The sequence below is a fragment of the Microtus pennsylvanicus genome, chromosome 6 (assembly GCF_037038515.1).
Source record: "Microtus pennsylvanicus isolate mMicPen1 chromosome 6, mMicPen1.hap1, whole genome shotgun sequence".
NCBI classification, from domain to species: domain Eukaryota; kingdom Metazoa; phylum Chordata; class Mammalia; order Rodentia; family Cricetidae; genus Microtus; species Microtus pennsylvanicus.
The window spans coordinates 18,849,149-18,868,654 of record NC_134584.1 but is presented as its reverse complement, the minus strand read 5'-3'; the positions used below and the strand labels follow the sequence as shown (position 1 = coordinate 18,868,654).

The window sequence follows — 19,506 nt, the reverse complement described above, 5'->3', positions numbered from 1 at the left end:
AGTCGTCAGCTTCCTCTCTGGCAATGAGAATTTTCTCACCCTCAAGACATGCAAATGACTTTTTTCATCTGTTCTTTTTATGTTATTTGCATAATTTTCTCCTGCAAAAGTGAGAGCTGTCAAAAATTAACCATTTGGGGCTTCAACATTCAGTTCCGTGACCTTTTCCAGAGCATTAGATCTCTCCAGGGGCCTCGTAACTTTGGATGTGAAAGAGTCGAGGCTACTGAGAAGTGGGTGAGAGGGGGAACGATGGATGGGGACGAGCAGGGAGGTAAAGACACCTGGCTACATTTAAACAGTCTCTTGCTATTTATTTTTTCCTTGGATACAAAGACCATTGTTGCTCTTTCTTTCTTCCCAGCAACATTTACAGATAAAAGAAAAGATGTCTCTGTTAGGTGTCATAGACTCTTCTGTTGATACTCTGGGTAATATAACCCTTTTTTGTAAATGTGATGTTAATATAAAAATGCTACTTGAAAAAGTACAGAGCAGCCCTCTGTTTTGCATGCTTTGGTGCATATGCTTGTGTCTGTACAAAACTGCCAGATAATGCTTATTTAGTATGAATACCATCTTTCTTCAAGTCAGAGAGTTGCCCTCTGGAGGGCTGTAATAAACCTTTAAAGTCATTTTAGTTAGACAAAGGTTGATATATGTGGCAGGCTAGGGGCAAAGGCAAATCCAGCTATCTCTTTCATCGCATTGCTTTAAACATGTTTCAGCTTTAGACTCGGCTTACAAATGAGCCCGATCAGTCTAGTAAGCGTCTCCCTGTGCCTTATATCTAACATGAATGCGTCTTGCAAAATCGGCTGGAGAAAGAAAATTTGCTGAAGTCCTTCAATGGCTAACACTGTGGCTAATCACCCTATAAATTATAGCCGTAGTTGGAGTTTATCCATCAGACTGGGAAAGACCAGTTTCCCCAGTGGCCTTGGTTCCTTTTCTGATTCCCAGGAGACCCACAAGCCCTCCGCATGCTCTGCCTGCACGCAGGGAGCGTTGCCTGCTAATCAGGTCAATGAATACCTCCTGGCTCCAGAGACCTGACAGGCGTCCATCACAGCAGTTAGGGAGCCAGCAAACAGTGCGAGCTCACGGAGAAACTCCCGCTAGAAAACATCGCTCAGTCCTCATTTACTCACTGGGAATCTCCAAGGATTTCAGCTGATCTTTTTCTCCCTTCAGACAGCGAGGAGCTTGGCATAAACAGAGGCAAAGGAGCAGGGCACGCTGCCACTCTGTGGGTGTTGATTGAAAACTTCGATCTGCCCACCGTTTCACGGTTGATCTGAAGGATTTCTCACTTGATCACTGAGAGTATTTCAATTAAGGTAAGTGCTGCTGTGCCTGGCTGGCTGTATCGCGCGGAATCCCTGCACGGAAAGTTCTTACTGTCTGCGCTGACATTCTGCACTGCAGTAAGTGGCTGGCTATGGCGGGGCAAGGCTTAGTTTTACAAGCAAGGGTCCTGGATCGGAGCCTGTATTTGGGGATAACGGTATAATGGAGGCGGTCTTATAACATCTGATAGTTCTGTTTTTCATCAATAGAAATTAAAAGATTATGTGCAAAGGTGGACGACTTCCTTTGCTTTTTAATAATTTGATTAGAGACCTGCAGGGTGTCAAGGTAACTTGATTTTGCTTGACGTTGTTTCTTGATATAAGAGAAAAAAATCAACCCAGAAACCTTTCTGGGGGTAAAGAAATTTGCAAACAATTTCTGAGATTCTGTGGCAGGTCTCTACTTCCACAATATCCCTGCACTTCTGTTAGGTTTAAGGATGCAGGACTGAATCTCTGAGAGTTTAAAAGTGTGCACTTAAGAACTTAAATTTAAATGTTTACAGTGTTTGATCAACTTTTACAGAGAAATTAAGCTAAAGGATTGATTATTCTATAGGTGTAAGGTATAGTTCTCATACAAGATAGAAGGGGTTCTCTTATTAGATAAGCTTTTAAAAAAACATTGTTTTCTGAAATGTTCGTTGTAGGGAATTTAAGGTTATATACCAAAATCTCAACTTTTAAGTATGTTGTTTCTGAGGTTAATTCAGTTATCCAACTACAGTGAATTGAGGTTAGGTTAACAGACACTCATAGTTTAGGGCAAAAATACACTTAGTTTCAGTAAATAATTCATCTTACTTCTGTGTGTGTTCTTCTTCTCATTTTGTGGATGGTCCCTAGAAAGGCAGTGGTAAAACTTTTTCCAATGTTAAATTGAATGATGCCAACTTTATTATTTCCTCTTTAGTTTGCACATGTAAATATAGCCTGAAGTATTATTACCATACTATGGTCAGTAAGATCAAGATAAACAAAAATATTTTGTTTCATAAATTTACAGAGGATCTATTGATTACCACTCTTAAGAGAGGAGAATAGTGACTGTGTACCTTGCTATTGTGTGGGCCAATAACTATAAATCTATTATTAAATAATTAGATACACTATTTAAAGTAAAATTGCATGCTGTCACAATACTTTCTGTACTGAATTTCAATAACTAATCTGAAATATTAAAGTGCAAACAAAATATGTAGCTGCCTTGTGTGTATCATTTGTCATGGTATCCCAAATGTGGTTTTAAAGTGATTAGTCATATTTCCCAAATGTTGATTCCACTTTCCTTCCATAGGTGTCATGAGATGGGAAAACTTATAAAGATATCAGAGCACTGTATTAATTCCCCATCCTGCTGCAGTTCCCATGGGGGCTATTCAGGCCAGTGCTATTGCTATTGCTTCCTACACAGGGATACAATATTTGCAGAAGAACTGTAGGCTGGTGTTCTGGCTGGTTGTCTGTGTTCTCAGTCAATGCCTGAAGATAAGTTGCTCTTTCTATAGCTCCAAGATGTCTATCTCTTTGTTGGAATAGGATGGCTTCTCTAGGATTTAAAGATAACTGTGGAAAATTGTGTTAACTAAGTCACTACCCAGGGTAGCCTTAATCGCCTCTATACTTCTAAGAAAAGTAGATGAAGAGGTAAATAACCAAAACATGTTTTACATTAAATCATTTTTCATTGCTAGCATCAGTTCTGTAGTATAGACTATCCCATGTACTAAGTTCAAGCTGATGGCAACATCAGGCACAGTGAACTTTTATAGGACATTCTGATCAATGAAGTGTATGGCAATCAATGAATAAGCACAGTGTGTTCTAATGTATTTATATAAACACAAAACAAAGAACTATTATACTTGCTGTTGCCATATTCTTAAATTTCATTGTAGAAACATATGAGGGAATGGAGAAATTAGGAGTTCAGGTGTTCAAGATGACTCAGCAGGTAGAAGTGTTTGCCACCAAGGCTGGGAATATGAGTTTAATTCCCATGGCCAAATGGTGTAACAGAAAAAAAGATTCCTGCAATTTGTCTTCTCAGCTCCATCTGTGAACTGTAGTACACATATGTACATGTACATTGATGCATGGATGTACAAGCATATGCACACACATACACACACACTGAGTGAATGTAAAATAATAAGGATATTTAGCTTTTATGTTAGGTAGAATGCATGTTTTACTTTTCTCCAACTTATTATATTATTGTCACGTGTATACATCTTGGAGCTATGTGGAATATCCGTTTTGATTTACTTGATTATAATATATTCCTTATACAATATCAGAAAACATTTTATGGGACACATTTACACAGAATAAAACAGTCCCTAAAAGTAAAGAACTGTAAAGACTTCATAAAATTTAGACTGGGACTAAAGCTCAGTCTAGAGCATTTGCCTAGCATGTGTGAGTTCCTAATACCAAATCCCAGCACACTCTCTCTACACCCTCACACACTTGCAAACACACACACACACACACACACACACACACATGTACACACATACATGCTTAATCATTTAAATCCAAAGTCACTTTTAGCAATCTGAGATTAAAAAAGAAGTTAAGGGTAATTCATATTCATCCCAAAGACAACTATAATATTAGACAATATAGAAAAATTACTATTTGAAAATGAATGTCAGATGTGAACTCAAATAAGGATAACAACAATTAATAGATTTAAATTCAACAAAGTTTATTTGTTTCTTATGAGCTTATGTAAACATTCTCATATGAAGAAACAATGTCTGTCTATAATTTAGCAATACCTGGATTTCTATACAAAAATAGATACAATATTATTTGTTGAAAGTGGAGTGATGATAGAAAATTAATAATAAGCTGGAAAACTTAATATGATTAAGTGCCAAACCAGAGTTGTCATAAAACCACAAGTGTAAGTCAGATTGTATGTCTGTGATGTGCAGTAATACCTTTTGTTCCAATTATCTGCTAAAATCTAAAAACTAGAGCATAGAGCCTAAGAACTCAGATTAGCAGATGAGAGCACTTACTCGTCTTGCAACAGAGTGAAGCAAAACAAAATGAAATAGATTTGCTTTCCAACATTGAAGACAAATGGCTCAAAAAATTTCTGCAATTCAAGTTTCAGTGGATTTAGTTCCCACCTTTGGTGTGGAAAGTCATTTCTGTATAAGTGTTGCTTTTATTGGTTAATGAATAAAACTGCTTTCAGCCAATGGCTTAGTGGAGTAAAGCCAGGTGGGAAATCCAAACAAGGATGGAGAGAGAGAGAGAGAGAGAGAGAGAGAGAGAGAGAGAGAGAGAGAGAGAGAGCAGAACCATGTAGCCACCACAGAGACAGACACTTCCACTGGAACCCACCGAAACTTTACCTGTAGGCCATGACCTTATGGTGATGCAGAGATGAAAGGAAATGGATTAGTTTAGGATATAAAAGCTAGCTAGAAATATGCTTAAGCTATTGGCCAAACAGTATTGCAAATAATATAGTATCTGTGTGATTATTTTAGGTCTAAGTGGCAGGGAACAAATAAACAGTCTCTGCCAACACAACTTTGGCCTCCATGGGCACCAACATGAATATGACACGCATACCTATACTTAGGAAATAATCAAAACAGATGAAATTTAAAAATCTCTTAAATCAAATTACACTATATATTTATATATTGCACAACAAAGTCCAACAACAATTAAAAAGAAAATAAAGAATGTGTCTATATATTACACACACACACAAGCATACACACATACACCCACAGGTAATCTATATCAACAAGCAGAATTTTAATCATAGTTTTATTGACTGACAAATTTTTGGCCTATTCTACATTTGTGTAAACTGACAGAAAATTAATATATTAAAGCTTATATCTTATTTCTAAACTATGAGTGTCATAAGTATAGACTTGTCTTGCAAAAATGCAGGTGATGGGACACAGGTAGAAAGCATAGCTACTTCCATGAAGATTAGGGGTCTTTACATTTTAGACCAGAAGTAAATGTGACTAGTCTCAGTCATTGCAAAAATAACTACTGACCACCTTGTCCTTACATGAAAAGCATAAAATAAAAGATACTCTCAGGGAAAATACTGGGTCTCTAAATTGCTGAATTTAAATTGCAATTGCTTTGTGGTTATTTTATGAGGGGGCTGAGATAAACTTGAGAGTCACAAAAGTGACAGTCTAGAAAAATCGTATGTAAGGCTGCACATTTAAGATAGGTTAGCATACAATAAATCACCTTAGGCCAACAAACAAACAAAAAAGAGATGGAATATTTCTGTTTTACTGTTAAGGCTAATGCAAGAAGGGTGCCTCCTTGAGGAGAGACAACAAGTCTCTGTGTCTTGTGTGTTATAATAGACATGCCATAAAATACCAAGACAATTTCCAACTTTCCCCACCTTTTTCTTATTAGTGGTGTAAGCTCATTTAACTATTTCAAATTAAAAAAAATCTTCCTTTGCAAACTAAAACATTATAAATGACTTAACAACTTATAAAGCTATCATCCTTCTAGCCAGTAGATAGGGTACATCTATAGACATATAGACATATAACCTGCATGTAACCTCACTCAAAGACTAACTCCCTTAAAGGCGTGCACTTGCTCCATAGCTATGGACAATCAGTTAAGGTAGTTATGTTCTTAGGTTCTTTGACATGGTCATAATTATAGTATGCAGGAGACAATGGGTCTAAGTCACTCCTAATCTGTCAAGTGTTATGAAAATGAAAATATTGTGAAAAGGAAGCATTGCTAGTCATTTATCTTCCACTTGACTTAGCTAGGAGAGATTATTGCTATGTCGTTCCGGCAGGAATAAACAGCAAGGACATAATCTCCGAGATCTGGTTCTTTACACCGCGCTCACGGCAGAACCTTTGCATTTTAAGAAAATGAAATTTCTTTCATTGGATTTCCACTTGTGAGGGAATGTGTCCTAAAGGAGTGTAATCTAGGACTCAATTTAGAAAAAGCTTCCTACTTTGGGCAGAGGACTAAAGTAGCAATTGAAGCCTTTATTTTGATTCTTTCTGAAGAAAACTGAAAGAAGTGAAAGTTGTAAAATATAAAGTGCCAGTCTGACTGTTTTATTCAATAACTGACTGGATTGAAGGGTAGGAAAAAACTTTAACAGTCAAACTAGAGCTATATCAAAATGCATGTATAAATACTAATTTCTGCATGGTCAAGCATGAGCTGTAAGTTTGAGTCGTTGTTCAGAAACAGTCCTTTTTCAGAAATGGAGCATTCACACTGGATAATTTTCCTGGGTGTCTGAACAATGAATATAGTTTGGCTATCTCAAGAATATTTAAATCCTATATAAAAACACAAATATACTTGTAGGATTTAAATATTCTAATTGTAACTTCTGATCAAGATACTTTTTGGGGGGTTCTATCTATTTACCAATTTATACAGAGATATTCCATCATAGAGAAATATTTTCAGCAATGAAATACATTGTTTTTATATTCCAAATCACATATCCTCATGATTGTCTATGTTGAAACTTATAATGAATTATAGCAGCAGGTTCTTGGGTCTTGTTCTCTCTTTCTTAAGTTAGAAGGTTGAAGAAGAAAACTGAAGAAGCAAAGCTTAGAGACATGATAAAATGTACATAGAAATGGTCTAGTAGCTGGGTTCTATTTATTCCCAGGTGATGCTGATATAGAAGTGCAGAGTTGTGCTTTTCTCAACAAGCAACTTCAAAATACCAAGGGGGTGTGAAATTTCTCTAGGTGTTGTTTTTAGAATTTCTGCATCCTGTTTTCCAATAATGTATTTCTTTGTTTCAAAATTTTATTATACTATTGTATTTGTGTGTGTGTATGTGTGTGCACACACACATGCATTTACATATGTTTGTGTGAGTTTTCACATGTATCAGGGAAGTTATTGTGGTCACAAAAAAGCAGGAATAAGATCATTCTCTTCTTCTACTATATAGGCCACATAGGACAAACGAGGGTCTTCAGGTGTTTAAGTTTGGCAGCAAGAACCTTTATGAGCTAAGCTGTCTTTGCCTATTCAACATCTTACAGTTCTAACACCCACCCTCTTCAGAAGGGTGGTGCTCCTGGTTAGGAGCATACGGTAAGGCATGTGTCTCTCATATTAGCCCATCTTCTTTCTCTAACCCATGATAGTAAAAAAAAATGCAGTTTCTTTCCTAGTTGCTGTCATATGACTTGTCTAGTGTTCCTAGGCCAGGTTGATCAGGTATAGCAAGTATCTCTTCCCATCTCTGAGCACTGATAAGAAACTGTGAACAAAGAAAACCTGGTGAAGTCTCATAATGTTTCTACATAATTCTGTATTGCTGTCATTGCTAATTTTCACTGACATGACATATGTGAGCTGACCTCTTCACCCATGTTTTTCTTATCATTTCATCTAAATTGTGACAGACACACTGTTTGTCCTGCTTTTTAAATTCTCACATTTACTAAGTACTGCCTTTTGTTTTCCCATGTGACAACCATGACCTCTGAGAACAGACTCTGACCACTGATGCAGAGACAATGCCGAGAATAGAATCTATCATGTATTAAGGACACCAGGAACTCACCAGAATAAACCTAGCTAGCACTCTTAGCAATAGTGGAGCAGATGCCTGAACTGGCCTTCCCCTGTAATCAGACTGGTGGCTACCCTGATTGTCATTATAAAACTTTCGTCCAGACTTCTTTGCTCATGTTCTCCCTCCTTCTGCTCCTCATTGGGACCTTGGGAGCTCAGTCCAGTGCTCCAGTGTGGGTCTCTGTCTCTATCTCCATCCATCACCAGATGAAGGTTCTTCTTACTTAGCTTCTTTAGGATCACCAATTGTAGGCTCCGTGTCCCTTATTTATGGCTAGAAACCAATTATGAGTGAGTACATCCCATATTCATCTTTTTGGGTCTGGGTTACCTCACTCAGGATAGTGTTTTCTATTTCCATCCATTTGCATGCAAAATTCGAGAAGTCATTGTTTTTTACCGCAGCGTAGTACTCTAATGTGTAGATATTCCACATTTTCTTCGTCCATTCTTCCATTGAAGGGCATCTAGGTTGTTTCCAGGTTCTGGCTATTACAAATAATACTGCTATGAACATAGTTGAACAAATGCTCTTGTCATATGATAGGGCATCTCTTGGGTATATTCCCAGGAGTGGTATTGCTGGGTCCAGGCGCACCCACCCACTGAGACAGTGGAGCTGATCTATTGGGAGCTCACCAAGGCCAGCTGGACTGTGACTGAAAAAGCATGGGATAAAACTGGACTCTCTGAACATGGTGAACAATGAGGGCTGATGAGACGCCAAGGACAATGGCAAGGGGTTTTAATCCTACTTAATGTGCTGGCTTTGTGGGAGCCTAGCCAGTTTGGATGTTCACCTTCCTAGATATGGACGGAGGGGGGAGGACCTAGGACTTACCACAGGGCAGGGAACCCTGACTGCTCTTTGGACTGGAGAGGGAGGGGGAAAGGAGTGGGGGGAGGGGGAGAAGGGTGGGAGGAAGGGGAGAAGGGTGGGAGGAGGGGGAGAAGGGTGGGAGGAGGGGGAGAAGGGTGGGAGGAGGGGGAGGGAAATGGGAGGCTGGGAGGAGGTGGAAACTTGTTTTTTTTTTTTCTCTCATTTTCTCAATAAAAAAAAAAGATTTAAAAAAAAAAAAAACAAAAAAAGCAAACTGATGCTGACCAGAGCAGGAACAGTACTTTCTATTAACACTGGTCTCCATCATCCTTAAAGATGTCCATCATTCCATGAGTGGACACACGTATAGAGGCTCAAAAAATAAATAAATAAATAAAACCTTAGTCCAAGAACTGATGGAAGCAGATGGAAAGATCCGCAAGCAAACACTTGGCTGAGCTCTGGGAGTCCAGTTGTAGAGAGAGGAAAGAGGGATTATATACAGCAAGGGGGGTAAAGATCATGATGAGGAAACACGCAGAGACAGTTTACCCGAACTTGTGAGAACTCACTGACGTTGACTGACAGCTGGGGAACCTATATGGGACATAATTAGACACTCTGAATGTGGATGACAGTTATGTGGTGTGGTCTTTTTGTGGGGCTTCTGATATAAGATTTATCCCTGGTGCATGAACTGGCTTTTTAAAGCCCATTCACTATGGTGGGATACCATACTCAACCCTGACACAGGGAGGAGGGGCTTGGTTCTGCCAGGCTTTGTTGACTCCTCATGGGAGGCCTTGCCCTCTCCAAGAAATGGATGGGAAGGGGAGGAGGTGGGGAGGAAGGGGAGGAGAGTGAACTGTCCTTGGTGTGTAAAATGAATAAAACAACAACAACAAAAACAACAGTTTTGTAAAGGAAGGAATGAGGACTACCAGAAGCAGGAAGAAGGCAGGGTGGGAAATGGCAGGATCAGTGCATCTTTCTATTTCATTCTTAGTCTTCCTACCTTTTTTTCCCTCTCAACTGGGAGTAAGCAAAACAGACTATACTCTACCGGGTGTGTCAGGTTATAAATACAGCCAGCTGAATTTCTGTTTGCACTAGTCATGCCTGAGTATCTAATAAACATCTGGACCTTTCTGTCCTGCTTTCTAAATCCCCCCTCATGGAGACTTTTATTCTCACTTCTCCATATCTCATGTCACCGTCATCGGCCACTCTCCGTATGGTCACTTGCTACAGTCTTGTCCTCCACAAAAGAATGCCCAACATTATTAGGGAAATTGAAGACTGTAAATACAAATATAAATATATAAACATTTTTTTTCTTATCTTAGAGCTTCCTGTATGGGTTGTCCTCCCTTTGTGAAGGTAACCTAACTGTTCATGAAATTCTCTATGTGCAAGGTCTGATGGCTGCACCCTCCTTTCTTAACATTTGGAGTACGCTTTATCCATGTTCTATGTGAATCGGCGAAGTCATTCCACTGTTTACTATTAAGATCTTGGTCATTTGTTGGAGATGTTGGACATTTCTTGTTCATGTCTACATTCCCAGGGACATATAGATAAATACTTGGTGAAAATATTAACTGAGTTCCTTCTCAAAAGTGAAGTCATTATTTTCATAAGATAGTATCTGTTTCTACTTTGACAATTTAATTATTTCTATTTAAGAAAAATATGTTTGGCCCCCATATTATTTCTATACCATGTCAGCAAATTTAGACATTGATAATAATTAAATGAATTCAAAAGTTCCACTATGTTTATAACCACTGAACTATACTTGTTAAATTTGAAGCAGTATATCTACTTTAAAGGCTGTGTAGATATCTTGTATTTAAGTGAACAATAGAAATTATTCATACACATTGAATAAAACTCAATTCCAATTGGTTCCTATCTGTGAAATAACAGGATAGCATTTCTCATCCATTTGTAATCAATGAACATGAATATTTTAAGTCAAAAGTCCACTTTCTTCAAAAATAACACTTTGTGGTTTCTTTTTTTTTTTTCTTCTTCTTTTTTTGTTTTTTCGAGACAGGGTTTCTCTGTGGCTTTGGAGCCTGTCCTGGAACTAGCTCTGTAGACCAGGCTGGTCTCTAACTCACAGAGACCCGCCTGCCTCTCTGCCTCCCGAGTGCTGGGATTAAAGGCATGCGCCACCACCGCCCGGCCCCCCCAAAAAAAACACTTTGTGGTTTCTAATTTCATAACTCTATGATATTTATTATCATAGAACTAAATTGGTTCTTATTCTTATCATTTATGATCTAAAGAAAAATGTAACAATCTATAGAAACTAGCTATGCTTGTGAATTAGTAACTCCAAGCACAGCTTGAATTGTTATATGATGACCTTCCATGCGTAGGGAATGATTGCCCTGTTATACTTAATATTGCTGTAATTAAAGCTCATTTTATTTGTTGTCTTTACATGGCATTAGGTGAAATGTTATAAAAATCAATATATAGCAAACAGCAGCATTAATTCTGGAACGAATTTCTCTCACGGATATTTAGAAGCGATCTTCCCTGGAACCATAATCCTCACAAGGAAATTGCAATCCTTGCAGAAACACAGTCTGGGTCACTTGGGTCTAGGTCTCGGGATTTTTCTAAAAGCCTTCACAAAGCACAAATGACATTTTAAATAGCTTGTCAGGAGGCGATGTGATTTTTAACGCAGGCCCACAAAATATAATGGCTTTGTGTATGTGTTTGTGTGTTTTATCAGTGCCCCTAAAGGCAAACATCTGAAAAGCAGAGAGAAGCATAATGCAAAGATAAATGAATGTTGTGGCTACTGTCTAAGGAGGAATATTTTATAAACATAACAGGGTAATAGCTCATAATAGAAAAAATAGCAAACAAGTTGGACATCGTAGTTTTTATATTTCTGGTTTCCAAAGAAGTATCATTAGACATTAGGAATTTTTCCTTCCTGGATCCTGAGCCATTTTGTTTTTAAAAAACTTTTCTCACAAGAAAGTAGTGTAAAATATACTTTTATTTGGAGACAGAAATGGAGTCTTGTCCAAATTTAAGCACAAAGTGCTTCTGTATGCAGTGATAAATATGTCACACTAATTTCAATAAAATAGTTCAATATACTTCAAGCTGATAGCTTCCATTATAATACGTCTTGGACAGTTTCAAGATATAAAGCCATGACCACTGCCCTCTCTGTGTGTATTATGATCGTTTCTGTGACCATTCATGTGTCCTAACATTAATGACTCAGTAGATACAACTCCTCTCCCTTGCTGTTGCTTTTCATTGCTTTTGTAGTGGCATCTGATCTAAGAAATATAATGATTTGATGCAAAAAAATGCAGAAAGATTAAGATATTTTGCTTATCAAATTGGTTCATTCCATCTTCAATGGGTGATGCCTTGGAAAGATTTATACCATTGTTATCAGTACTTTGGATTCTGGTTAATGTACTTCTCAAGATCATATAAAGCTTAATATTATTTATTCAATGCCTTGAGATGGATTAGAGGAATGGAATTCAATAGTCATTAACAGAGCAGTAAGTAAGAGTCACTGGACCTTTCATATGAAAATCTACTTACCCAGGCAACCCAGGCACTTTTACCCAGCCTCTATATACACTATAATATCAATAATATAATCTCACCCCCCCCACTCTTTCACACACACACACACACACACACACACACACACACACACACACACAAATAAAAATCACTAATCCTTCCACCTAAGCTTACTCAGTTCCCCAGTAGCAGGAATTTCAAGCATACACTAGTTCACAATAATGTAATGTTCTAATACTTTCTGGACAACTACAATCTGGATCCACATCCCACACAACTCTGTCACTGCCTGTTGAACACAGTGCAGTCTGAATATCCTGAGGGTCTTTTCACTCCATCTCTTCTGACTTCAGCAAAGTGTAAAAATTAGTGCTTCCTTAGTAATTGTTGTCTCTGCTTCCAAGAATTTAAACATGGAAATGTGTTTAGTCTATTTTCTAGTGCTAATACCACAATACCAAGATGAAAAGAAGTTTATCTGGGCTTGAATTTCTAGACTTGCATTTGTAGATGCCCCGGTATGAGAGGTCAGTTCTGGTTTCTGTGTCACCAACCTCCCAGAGTCTTGAGGTTGCAGAGAGCACACGTGTACATGGTACCTCTGTTTGCTTTATATCTTCTAGTGAAGTTGCTAGAATTCAAGCAGACTATACCCCAATGATTTATCTAATTCTATTAATATTTGGATGTAGTTTGTATAATGTAATGCCTTACCATTGGTATTACATTTTCATAAAGGGACCCTTGGAGGGCACAAGTCTGTATCTAAATATTAGAAAAAGTTCATAATCATTTAAACTGCCAGATTTGATGTTGTACTTGTGGGAATATATTACATGTTTTTGTATTTCAGGAAGAAATACCAGAGTTGGAAATATAGCTCAGCAATAGGCACTTACTTCTCACACGCAGGCTCCAGTCCAAATCCACAAAAAAGAATCTCCATAGTTAAAGACATCTTCTTGTACACTGTTTTTATAACAGTAAAAACAAAAGTCTGCAAATAAATAAATCATTCACTGCATAGAGAAATCAGAGATGGTGAGATGAAGTATGGATAGCAAATAGAATTTCCAGAAGCGCTGGATTTACTCATCTAAGTCTCATGAGGTTATAACAGGCACACAAATGAAGGAAGTTTAAAATCCAGGGTACTAAGCCTATTTTACAAAACAGAAACAAATTGGTAGTCATTTAACTATCTAGACATTAGTCATAACTCCTTCATAAAAATATAGAAAACTGCAAAAGGTCCCGTTCTTGAGTTGTGAGGTATGATGAGCACCACCTGTCTCTGTCCTTCATGTTTGTAAAGATTGCTTGGTTTATACCAAAGATATTAACTTTGATGCACAGTTTTCAAATGTATTAGTGCATCAGAATAAATAATAACACAACAGAAAGAATAAAAACATTTTTTAACCTTATGAATATTTACTTTGTGAGTGGAGAAAGAGAAAAGGTTAAGGAAAATATTTTTAATGAGCCTTAACAGTGACGGTAATGATGTGATGTGCGTATGAATATGTGTGTGTATTCTTGTGCTCATGTGTCTGAATGAGTGTGAATATGCATGTCTGCATAATACACATACAATATAGGAAGTATATGTAATAACTTCTTTTAAATTTTTCTCTCAGAACTTTGTTATAATTATAAATAATTTATCTTGATATTAAAACTGAAGTTGAGATTGATTTTACTGTGAGGGAGATAATATTCTCTTTATTCATTTTTTTTAGTAAATGAGTTTTTCCCCACTAATTTGCAAGAGCTCCACAAGAAATCTTTCATATTTTGCAGCTGACTGGAAACATATTTATATGAAAAGAAATGAAGAAGTATGTAAGAATTTCAGCAAATTTTATCCAAATTATAAATCAGGAAGAATCCTTACTTGTTGAGATACTTTATAAATTTTAAAAGTGGTGATTTTGTGTGTGTGTGTGTGTGTGCATGTGTGTGCGCATGTGTGCATGTGTGCATGCCTCTGTGTGTGTGTGTGTGTGTGTGGTGATCACCTTTGTGAAAGTTGAGACAGGACTAAAATTACTGACCCAAACTTTTTATCGTGCAGCAGTATTTTAGGAAATAGATGATAATAACATAGCTCTGGATGACAAAGTGCTATAACATTCTTTTGCCAATACATGACCTTCATAAAATCAATAAACACCAAGATAAAGTAAAGCACAGCAAGAGCAGAAGCCATGCTACTGAATGTCCTCCATGCCAAGTGTCTTCCTGCAATCCTGACATGTTTCCTCGCCTCCTTCATTCTCAGGCCAAAACTATGAATATAAAAATAAGCAACATGAAAAACCGAGTCGCATTCTATGAATATCTACCCCTGATCTTGTTCCCAGAACAGTCTAGATATTGGGAAGTTGGAACTGCATAAAAAATTATTTGAGAAAAGAAGCAATGTTCATCACGTGAAGTATTTCAAAGGAGTAAGGTACAGGGCGATGTCAGTTTGCCAAATGCATAGTGATTTGAGTTGAGCTAGAGGGGACTGAAGTGGCAATAGAGAGGGGGATGGGAGGCTGCCATGAGACTGGGGATGCCTTGGAAATTGTTCTAAGCCCAGGTTGCTGGTTTGGATACGATTCTCAATTTCCTCTGCAGATCGGAGATTTTTTAATTCAAAGAACTAAGAGGTTTTTGAACACTGTGAAATTTCCTCTATCTACCTGAGACAAATTCAGTGTATTAATGTTGTCAGTGTGTGCCTGGTATAGCCTATGCCCCTGGGAATATATTATACTAGGTACAAGTAAGGAACATTTGATTTGTCTCTCAGACATAAAAGAAAATCTATACACATACACGCATACATATCCAACATCCATACAAGACCACATACCAGATTCACACATTCACACATGCACATTAAAGTATACACACTCACAGTGACACACACAGAGACCTCCCATATAAACTCATACACATGTGCATGCACACACACACAGTCACCACTAAGGTTCCTTCTATGTTATACTATGTGTTGTCTTGTCTTTTTGTTGTTGTTAGTAATACTCTAATTGAATTCCCCTAAACTTCTGGTTTTAGAACCTGTGATTAAGAAGATGCTTACAGAGTCCTGTTACAATTTATCATTTATAATGCATAATGCTTCTCTCTCTCTCTCTCTCTCTCTCTCTCTCTCTCTCTCTCTCTCTCTCTCTCTCTCTCTCTCTCTCTCTGTCATATTTCCAGAAGAAAAATTGAACACTTTATCTTTAGGTTGTTGCTCCCTCACAATAAGCTATGTCTGAGAAGAAGGCAAAGAGGGATCAATAGAAACTAAATATGTTATGTTTTTTCACAAGATGATGAAACGTAAATCATTTCATGTAACAAATTTTGTGTTGACTAAATCAATTAAAGGGTTTCTTGCTTATGTGCATTTGAAATATATAAAGTATATTGCTAGGTTCTCATAATTTTAAAGAATCAAATAAAAAACTATAAAAAATATGGAGTATATACTAGATATACTTTCTCTAAGAAAAATAATAATTGTTTTTCCTTGGCTTGCATATAGAGAACTATAAAAAAAACATTCAATAACTATGGCTCAGTGACAAAAAACCATGTTTTTCTTTCATTTTAATGCACTAAAATTTCAATTTGGCTCTACTGTTTTCTTTCCATTTTAAATGACCTATCCTCCTGTTTTTGTATACCCACAGAAAATATTATCCAACTCACAGAATATTGCATAATGCCAGTGCCCAATAAATGTAATTAGCACAGTGTCAGATTTATAGAAGTCATGCAATGACTGTGAATTTTATTTTTATTACATGAACTGCATAACACTAGCCCTCGTGGTTCTGTGGCCTTCTTTTCATAATTTTTCAACATCTCTCAATTCCAGTCATCTTGGTCTTTGTCCCTGACCCTAGTTTCAACCTTGCCCCCAAGGTTTTCTAATAATTTCTCAGCTAAGAAAAACCTCTGTTTACCAGAAGGATTGAAACAACTTTTATTACAGACCTTTGGCACTTCAAATGCCTAGTACTGGGATAATAAAATTGTGTCCTATCTCTATCAAATGATACTTTTATGATGACAAAGGACTTCTGGCTAGATTGCTATATCACAAACATTCAATGAGTCCCCTGGCTGTGGGTGAAGACTCCCCAGGTGCTCACTCTTTATTTTGGAAAAAAATATTCTTATTTTTCCTCCTCTGAACTCCAGTCATCTGCAAGGTGAAACTCCTGCTGAGAATACTCTTGAGAAATCGCAACCCCTTTTGGGCAGACTGTTCCTTCCTCTTTTTTGTCTGGTCAGTTTTTACAAAGAGATTGAACTCAGCCTTACCCGGAACCTACAGAACAAGTTAAAAGACTGCTGAGTTGATTTATAAGTAAAATTTATAAAGAATGATAAGAAATGGAATAGAGAAAATGCAATCAAGAGCTGGAGACACATGACCTCTAGGTCAGGTACCCAAGTGTTTTCAAAATTTTTGTTTATATCTGACAAGGGGTTTAGGTTGCCTTTGGCAACAAGATTGCTTTAAATACGGTCTTATAGCATAGATAAACTCATGTCTACCATGTGGTCAAAGCACAACCTAGAATCAATTCTATGTAATTATCAAAGAACATTCCCTTAAATTCCTTAACTCTTGTAAGCACTGACTATGAAAACACCTACCCAATCTATTAAAAAACTATTCTTCACTTCCATTCACTAAACTCTTACTGATAGAAAAACCAAGATCCTATATAAATTTAATTTGTATTAGCTATCCTTGATGACATTTTTATATGCCGTTCTGAGTTCATTAAACTGCTTTTATTTAAAACCTTATTTTCACTGTCTTGTCTTCTATGATGTCCCCTGTTCTGTTCAGATAACTTCATATAATTTGCTCTGATAAAATTCCTACTGGCGAAATTGCACAAAGACCAATTTTTGGAAGTATTTATTTGATTCAATTTGTATGACTGTTTTGCCTTCATAAGTTCATGTGCACCATGTGTGTGCCTGCTGCACATTGAGGCTAGAAAAGGTCATCTAACCCCCTGGAAATGGAATTATAGGTGATTGTGAGTCACCACATTGCTACCAAAAACCAAACCTAGGTCCTATAGAAAAGCATCAATTTCTCTTCACTGCCAAGTCATTTCTCCACAAATTTCAATCCTACAAAGAATGTGCCAGTCAGATGTGGCTAGCTCTACAAATCTCCTCACATATGATATTAAAAACATCAAAACTCAGAAGAGTAAGGTAGTTAGGAACATGAGGGTTTGGTTCACCCACTGACACAGCGTCCCTGAGCTAATTGGAACTCACCAACTCCAGCTGGACAGGAACTGAATGAGCAAGGGATCAAACTGAACCCTTTGATTGTGGTTGACAATTGGGGCAGACTGTGGGGCCAATGATAAAGGCACTGGGATTTGTCTCTACTGCATGTACTGGCTTTTTTGGGATCCTATTCTCTTTTGATGCATATCTTCCTAAGCCTGGATGTAGGGGGGAGGGCCTTGGACTTCCCACAGGGCAGTGTACTTTGCCCTCTCTTAGGACTGGGAGGGGCTGGGAGATGGGTGAGTGGGGGAGCAGAAGGGAAGAGGGAGAAGAGGAGGAAGTGAGAATTTTGATTGGCATTATTTATAAAGTAATAAAAAATGTCAAAATAAATAAAAGTCTGAATCATAAAAAACAAAAACAAAACAAAAAAATCAAAACATCATGAAATGACCATTTTCCATCTAAGTCACGCACATTCAAGAAATAGGCTGCCTGAATGGGAAAAATCTAAGACCTCTGCATGTGGAAGACGGTTGTGTAGCTTGCTCTGCTTCAGGGGCCCTGGGTATTGGGATCAGAATCTATTTCTGGAGCATGAATTGGCCTTCTAGAGCACATTCCCTATGGTGGGGTGGCTTCCTCAGCCTTGATGCAGCCAAGAGGGGCTTGATCTTGCCTCAGTTGAATGCATCAGGCTTTGTAGACTCCCCATGGGAGGCCTTAAGCTTTTGGAGGAATGGGTAGGGGTGGACAGGGAGTAAGCAGCAGAAGGGGAGCAGGAGGAGGCATGGGAGGGGGAATTGTGGCTAGTATGTAAAATAAATAAAAAAAAGAATTGAAGTAACACTTAATTTTGGTAACGTAAACTAGGTTGTCTATACTATAATGTAACTACAATCAGTCTCTTGAATTTGTTACATTCTAATTCCCTCAAACATTGAAAAGATTCTTAATTTGTCGTGAAATTCTGACTTAACAATAAAAAAGACCTTTAAAAAAAAACAGGCTGACATTCAGGGCAAGTTAGAATCCTTCTACAAAAGTTGACTGTAAGCTTATATGCAACCCTCTAAATTAGCAATGTTGTCAAAAAAAAAAGAAAAGAACTTTTTCTGTTATTTAATATCTATAAGATTTACAATTTCAAAGACAACTTTCCAGAAATCTATTTTAAGCAAGTTACATCATTAAATGTCTTTCTATTTTTTTCTATTTTAATTTACTGTCTGTGTGTATGCATCTGTGTGTGTTTCTATAATGCATACTTTTGAGTACTTACACATGTTCTAAAACATGCATGTGGAACTCAGAGGAAAATTTGGAAGAATTGGTTCTCTCATTCCAGTATATGCATCCCAGAACTCAAACCCAGATTTTTAGGCTCAGCAACAGGTAACTTCACTGCCTAAACCATTATACCCACTTGATATTTATTATTTTTGTTAAATTATGAATGTATTTCTCCCTAAGAAACATTTCCAGAATATGTGAAGTTATAGTAAGTTTGTAGACATTGGGATTTACATTAATATAGGTGGCCAGAAACATTAATTTCTGCAAAATAGACAAAAGGCATGTGTAGGTTGTGACTTTATTAGAGGAACAAGTGCATATTTGTTAAATTTAAAAATTTCCCCAGCATCTGTGCTTAAATGCTAACTGTCTTCATAAAGCACCTGAATCTCTACCAATACTGCAGTTCTGTTTTCTCCTTGATACTTTTTATTTCATGCTTTTTTTATCCGTTTATCAATTCTGAATAATAGTTCAGGGAAGTTCTGGATCCTTTCATGGAAAAGTTGATTAATCAAAATGGCTTCAAGCCACTTCCTGTGAGAAACGAGCAGAAAATTCACCTCTCACAGTTCCATTTTGGAC

General features: G+C 37.3%; 1 protein-coding gene across 4 annotated transcripts in view; it reads left to right on the top strand.

Annotated features, from left to right (window-relative positions):
• Cdh12 (cadherin 12) overlaps positions 1 to 19,506 on the top strand; it is a 788,260-nt gene that overhangs the window by 458,047 nt on the left and 310,707 nt on the right. For 3 of the 4 annotated variants that reach the window (XM_075975840.1, XM_075975838.1, XM_075975836.1), the window contains one exon: positions 1,195 to 1,340. The exons of the other annotated variant lie outside the window; for it this stretch is intronic. The gene's annotated coding sequence lies outside the window, so the exon portion shown is untranslated. The remainder of the gene's footprint in view (positions 1 to 1,194; positions 1,341 to 19,506) is intronic. 4 annotated transcript variants of the gene reach the window in all.